Below are 7,799 nucleotides of genomic sequence, written 5' to 3'. Positions count from 1 at the left end.
AAGCAATCTAATATAGGTTATATATATATGCAATCACATTAAACATATTTCTGCATTAGTCATATTGTGAAAGAAGAGTCAGAGCACAAAGGAAAAACCTCAAAAAGTAAGAAAAAACAAAACAGTCCACAAGTAGAAACTATATGGTTCAATCTGCATTCATAAACCACTGATCCTTTTTTTATCTGGATGTTGAGAACATTTTCTATTATGAAGTTCTTTGAAATTGTTTTGCACCACAGCATTGCTAAAAAGAGCCAAGTCTATCACCATTGTTCATCACACTATTTTGCTGTTATTGTATACAATGTTCTCCTGGTTCTGTGTCTCTCAGTCAGCATCAGTTCATCTAAGTCCTTCCATGATTCTCTGAACTCCTCCTGCTCATCATTCTTTTTCACATTGATTTTTTAAAACTTTGTGTTCTAAATTTTCTTCTTCCCTCCCTCCTCATCCCTCCCTATAAGATTCAGCAATTCAATATAAGTCATACATGTGCAAAGCATCTTCTCATTAGTCAGGTTGTGAATGAAAATAGACAAAATAACTTTAGTAAGAGGAGCTAACAAATAAAATTATACTTCAATCTGTATTCAGATATCATCAGTTCTATCTCTGTTGATGGTTTGCATTTTTCATACATCCTTCTGATAGCAACCTGCTCATCATTTCTTTTACAGTTACTTTGGTTAACTTTATTAACCTCCATCTTAATCCCTCCCCTTGGTATCTACTCTATTATCTATCTTCCTTCACCCTATCCCTCCTTGAAAGAGTTTTGCTTTTTACTGCCCCCTCCCCCAATCTGCTCTTCCTTCCACTGCCTCTCCTCCCACCTTATCCCTTTCCCCTCCCACTTTTCCACAGGACAAGATACATTACTATCCCCTCTTGAGTGTGTATGTTATTCCATCTTTGAGCCAATTATGATGAGAGATAGACTCACTCATTCCCTCACTCCTTCCCCATTTTCCTCTCTATTTCATAAGCCTTTTCTTATTTCTTTTATGTGAATTAATTTTCCCCAATCCACCTCTCATGTTCCCTTTCTTCCATTGCATTCCTCTTACCCTTTAACTTTATTTTGAAGATATCAACATGCATCATCTCGGTGACACAGTGGACAAAGCACCAGCCCTGGACTCAGGAGGCCCCAAGCCCATATCAGGCCCCAGACATAAGCCACTCCAACCTGTCTGCTCCACAAAAAACAAGGATAAACAAAAAATAAATGCTTTACAGATAACATCCCTTCATATTCAATTTACACCTGTACCCTCGAAGTATATTCCTTTCAGCTGCCCTAATACTGAGCAAAATCGTATGAGTTAGAAGTATTATCTTCCCATGTAGCAATGTAAACAGTTTAATCTTTTAATATCCTTTGTAATTTTTTTCCTGTTTACCTTTTTATGCTTCTCTAGGGTCTTGTATTTGAAAGTCAAATTTTCTATTCAGTTCAGGTCTTTTCATCACAATTACTTGAAAAACCTCTTTCTCATTTAAATCCCATTTTTCCCCAGAAAGATTATACTCAGTTTTGCTGGGTAGGTGATTCTTGTCTATAGTCCCAGTCCCTTTGCCCTCTGGAATATCATATTCCATGCCCTCTAGTCCTTTAATGTAGATGCTGCCAAATCTTGTTTTGTCCTTACTGCAGCTCCACAGTATTTGAATTCCTTTTGTCCAGCTGCTTGCAATATTTTCTCCTTGACCTGGGATCTCTGGAATTTGGTTAAAATATTCCTTGATGTTTTCCTTTGGGGATCTCTTTCAGGAGGGGATACTTGTATTCTTTCAATTTCTATTTTACGTTCTGCTTCTAGAATATCAGGGCAATTTCCCCTAATAATTTCTTGGAAGATGATGTCTAGGCTCTTTTTTTGAGTGTGTCTTTCAGGTAGTCCAGTGATTTTTAAATTATTTATCCTGGATCTGTTTTACAGGTCAGCCATTTTTGCAAGGCAATATTTCATATCACCTTCTATTTTTTATTCAGTTGTATTTGCTTTTTCTGTGTTTTAGTTTCTTATAAAGTCACTAGCTTCCATTTGTTCAATCCTAATCCTTAGGCAATTATTTTCTTAAGAGAGCTTCTCTATCTCCTTTCCCATTTGACTTTTCAAACTGTTGACATTTTTCTCATGGCTTTCCTGTATTGCTCTCATTTCTTTTTCTATTCTTTCTTCCACCACTCTAAATCTTCCTTCAATCTCTCCTACTTTCTCTTCAAAGTCCCTTTTGAGTGCTTCCATAGCCCGAGACCAAATCAATTCATATTTTTTCTTGGAAGCTTTGGAAGTTGGAGCTTTGACTTTTTTGTTATCTTCTTCTGAGGGTGTATTCTTGTCTACCTTTCCCCCAAAGAAGTTTTTGCTGGTCTGCTGCTTTCTCTGCCTACCCATCTTGGCTGCCTATTTCTTGGCTTTTAATTCCTTCTTAAAATGTAGCACTGCTTCCAGGACACATTTTTCAAGCTACAGCATGGCCCAGGAGGTGATTGGGCTTCCTCTCAGCCTTCCTGGCCTGTGAGTAAGCATAAACACTTCCTCTTTGACCTGGAAACACAAGTCTGATTGAAATCTGATTCTCTATGATCTGAAGCTTTTTGTGCCTATGCCCTTCCCCAACTGATCCACCACTGCTAGACTCAGCCCACTGCTTCAGAAGTAGGGTGCTTCACCCCAACTCCAGCAGAGACCATAGCCACTTCACCCCAGCCTACTGCTGACCCCCCTCAGTGTTCCATGAGCTGAGCCTCAGAAGAAGCAGCTGGCACTAAAGACTTTTTAGTGCTGGAAGTACTATCTGTTCCTGTCTGGGTCCTGACCACATGCTGAGCTGCTCAGCCTGATCAGCAGGTGATCACAATTGCCATCTTTTGCTGAATAATAGTCTCACTTTGTTCTTATGTGCATTAGGATACTTTTTTTATGGCATTATTTGGGAGTGGGTGGATGGCTTAATCTGGAGCTTGCGGGAGTCACAGTCTCTCCTCCACCATCTTGGGTCAGCCCCCCCTTAATAAACCATTAATCTCTCTGAGGTTCTAGACAATATTCTCCAAACTGCATATGATGAAAGCTGAATGATTCACTGAGAGTTCACCTCATCGCCACTGTGAAATGCTACTCATTTAGGACATGGCATATATTTTTTGAGGTACTTTGGTCCAAAATGAGATGCTATCAAATGAGATATATGATTCTAATACCCTCCATAATGTCTTGGCATAGTCCAGGACTTCAGTAATCACTATCACAAGTTATCATGTTGGGAAATATCAAAACCTAACCTGAAGACATATAGATTAATAAGTAGGTGCTGAGCAATTTCCCTTAGAATCATACATTTTTTGCTCATAATAGCAGAAAAAGATTCAGTGTAAAAGGAGTACATAGTTATGTAAATATAAATTAGATAAATAATATATCCACTTACTCCTTTATTTTTTTCTAAGTTGGCAAGATGCAATCCAATCCAAATAATGCCTAATCAGCCCAGGAATGTTGTGTGTTAGGTGGCAGTGTTACAAAGAGGAAACCAAAAGCAATCCCGTTTCTCGAAGAGTTTATACTATCTTGGGAAGGAATATAACCTGCACTCATAAGTCAATAAAAATAACTACAAAGTCCAATGGAATTGCAGTATTGAAATATGTACCCAGGGTTGATTGAGTATGAAGGACGGAGACCAACCACTAAGGGAATGTAAAAAAAAAAGACAAAAAAAAAAAGTGGAGTAGGATGGTGCCTTGAGAAATTGAGAAATTTAAAAACAAACAAAAGAGATGACATGTTATTTATTCCTTTAAGGAAGATAGCAATTCTAGAAAAAAAGAAAAAACAGAAGATACTGTATTCTAATTATGAAGCAAGGAATAGCCACATAGGATAGTGTGAAAAATACATGGAACAGTAAGTTGTTTGGCAGGAACAAAGACCCCATGAAAGGAGGGATGTGACATGAGCCTAGAAAGGTAGTCTGGTATTTAATTGTAAACTTTTTTTTTTTTTTTTTGTCAAGTTGAGGAGTTCTCTACTCATTCTTGATGCAACATGGGACAAGTGAAAGTTGTTGAACAATATGGGCAGAGTTGATTTAGGAAGATTACTTTTCCAGATGTGTGAAGAATTGATTAAAAGAGTGAAAACAAAGGCCAGGAATACAGTTAGGGAATGGTATCCTAACTCAGAAGAGTGTTGATGATGACCTAAACTGAAATGAGCAATGAATTAGGGCCAGAAAGATGACTGCAGTTCATTGGACAATAGATAAAGAGCTGGAGGAAGAAGACAAGCCATTCTTATTTTGTGAAGGAGGAAACTATGCATAAGTAGCTGGAGTGACTTACTTCCCAAGATCACAGAGATAGCATATATTAGGGGAATAATTTGAAACCACATCCTCTTAAAATAAGTGAGTAATCTTCCACAACACCATCGTTCCATATCCTCATAGTATCAGGGCCTAACCCACAACTTCAAGATTCACAGATGTTTCAGCTTTCACAGCAGCTCTCTGGAAATCCAACACATAAACATAAACTGATCAAAGAAAATAGGCTCTGCTTCCCATGGCTAGCCAATATGTGGGAATTCTTCAAGTCAAGGAGATTTAGGAGAGACACAAAGAATTAACATTGAACCATTGCAAAGAAAAAGCACCATGAAGGGTCAACATAACTACCTATTACATGAATTGTGTGCTCCAGGAACTGAAGTTCCTATCACATTCTCCATGGGAAGAATTAACTGTCTGAAAGATCTGTTTTATTTTTTCCTTTCTACTTTGTTCTCACAGTGAAATTCATGGTTCAAGGTTTGGTGGCTGGTGGTTGATAACAATAATAGCTATATAAAATAAATTCTTCACAGAGGGGGGAAAACATGGATTAAGCTATAGGGCATCTGCTCTTCAGGAAAAGCATAAATAAATGAAACAAATATGTCCTAGAAATGGAAGTGTCAGGAACCTACCTTTGTTTGGGAGGTATGAGGTAAAACATTAAATGGCGATTGGATTGTAGTTGGTGTCATTATGTTCTCTCTAAAAAGAAATCCTAAACAGAGCCATTCAAATGATGGAATTAATTCAATATCACATAAATAATGGAGAGAGAGAGAGAGAGAGAGAGAGAGAGAGAGAGAGAGAGAGAATGGAAGGGAGGGAGGGAGGAAGGAAGGAAGGAAAAGGGAGAGAAAGAAAGAGAAAGTGAACAATGTACTCCCTCTTCACTATTACTTCAAGACACATCTCAGGTGCTACATGATACAGAATATCTTTGTAGATTTATTGATTGATATATAGAACCTATTTATTTATATGCCTGACATATCCTCCAGAAAATGTGAGCTACTAAAAGTCACTGATTGCTTCATTTATTATTTTGTCACCCCCATTCCTTAGAGAGGCAAAAATTATATCCAATTGTGAATTGCCTTTAGTGGCAGGATGATATCAGTTAAAGTCTTGCCTCTGCTATATGCTGATTATTTGACTCTGAACAAGTCATTTAGCTTCTCATTACTCAGAAGACTAAATAATACGTTAATATGGAGACCAATTTCACAGCTCCATTGGTAAACTGAGTGTGTTCACTAAAAGTTTCCTACAGCAATGAACTGTTAGGTTCAGATTAGTAAATACATAAATTAATAAATAAGTAGATGAATGAATGAATGAATCAATAAATCCCAGTACCTAGAAAAGTGCCTAATTCATACATAGTAAATGCTGAATAAAGTTTATTGAGTTGACTTGAACAGAATTGAGATTTGACCTATGATCATTAAGATACTCCAATTTTCAATTACAATGATCAAAGTCCCAGAAAGGCTGTAAAGGGAAGAGGGGGATTATATTTGTTCCACTTTGCTCCAAGGAGAGAAAAAAAAGAAAAAACAAAACAAAACAATGAGTTGATAGGTTAAAATTCCAAAGAGAAAAAATTCAACATCTTATATGGGGGAAGGGTAAGAAGAAAAACTTTCTAACAATTGGGGCTATGCCAAAGTGGTTAGTTGGTTGGTAGTTGTTCTTTGTTCTCAAAGAGGACAACAATTACATCATTAAGTTGGAATGAAGGTATAATGTGTCCAATAGTGGACAATATAGCTTCAGAATGCTCTACCATAGGTCAGGAACTAATAATCCATTTGAACATTTGGGATACAGATGTCTCTAAATCTATGCACTTCTTGTGTTTCTTTTGAGCTCCTGCAATTCTGTTTCTGTCATAGAGCACAGTGCCTTTTTTGATGCATACATGCCATGGTGGGTGGTCCTTTGCCAACACATCTGAAGTCATGCAGTTGATTCCAAAGTTCTTTAAAACAAGGCTTCTTAAACATTTTTCCACTTGCAACAACATTGGATAAATTTTCACGTGACACCAGGTATATAGGCATATAAAATAGGGATACATAACCTTTTCTTATTGCCAAACGTTTTGTGGCCCTCACCTTCAGTGACCCAAATGGGGTTGTGACCCACAGTTTAAGAAGCTTTGCTTTAGAGAGACCTTGAGTTTCTTTGTATTGCTTTTTCTGACCACCATGTGAGTATCTTTCTTGTATGATTTATCCATAAAATAGTTTTGTGTTTTTAGACAAACATACATTTGGTATTTGAGCAATGTGGAGAGCCTATTGGATTTATCCTCTCTGAAGGTACTCTTCTCTGAACACACTCTAGACCCCAGTACCAAAGTTGTCATCATAATCAGTAAGTTCCCCTGCACTAGAGGGGTATATTGTAAAGAGGGATTTTGTGTAAGGACAGATTATACCACATGAACTCTGACATCCCTTCCAACTCTGAAATTGGTGATTTTGATTCATTCAATGCTTGTAAGTGTAGGGGCCAAATTTAAAATGTGGAGAGTTAATTGGGTAGCTCACTGTAATATTGGGGTTCAGAAAATAATGTGGGACCTCTAGATCCAAAGTTTCCTCTCTTCCAAACTGCCTTTTTTAGTTATTTCTACCAGGCCAATAAGAAAGGAGATTAACAGCCTCTTTTCCACAACCAAATCAGGTTTTATTAATGGGAATAAAATATATAACAAAGGTGAAATTAATAAAGCTAGGGACAAGGGAATAGGTTAAAAGAAAAATTGATAAGCTCACTGGCTCTAGCAAAGACTGACATAATCCACAAACTTGTTTCCAGCTCAGCTAATTTGAGGAACTGGCTTCGTTTCTATTAACTCACCACCTGGGGTTCATAGTTTCTATAGGAATCAGCCATGCAGCCCCTCTCCAGTCTGCTCTCAGAAGCTCACCAGCAGGAAAGCTAGCTCCCAACCTCAGCATTCTCCTTTTCTACCTTTTCTCTCACTCCCCCAAAAGGGAGGTCCTTCAAGTTACTTGGCCAAGAGTGGTCCCCCTGGTGACATCAGTAGCATATGTCACTCAGGGCAGGCCAGGTGTGGCCTATATCTAATTATGTAAAGTAGGTTATTTAGTCAGTTTCTCTTACAATACTAGGTCATTCAGGTGGGACCCCAGGGCATCTGCCAAATTCCATTATATTATCACATTAGCCAGCACCATACTTTATTCCTTGCTTCCAAATTTAAGGATGAATATAAAACACTCATCCTTACCCTACTACATGCTTTAACTCAATACTGTAATTTACATAGTAGCTTCAATAGTCTTCAAAGGCATGCAGAGAGAGATCAGTGATGATAATGATAATAACTAGTTTATATAATTCTCTAAGTTACATCTCAATTATTTCTCACAAACTTATGAGATAGTTATTATTTATTCCATTTTAAAGATGACAAAACT

This window comes from Dromiciops gliroides, chromosome 2, assembly GCF_019393635.1.
Source record: "Dromiciops gliroides isolate mDroGli1 chromosome 2, mDroGli1.pri, whole genome shotgun sequence".
NCBI classification, from domain to species: Eukaryota; Metazoa; Chordata; class Mammalia; order Microbiotheria; family Microbiotheriidae; genus Dromiciops; species Dromiciops gliroides.
The sequence above is the reverse complement of the archived record's forward strand: the minus strand, read 5'-3'. Positions refer to the sequence as shown.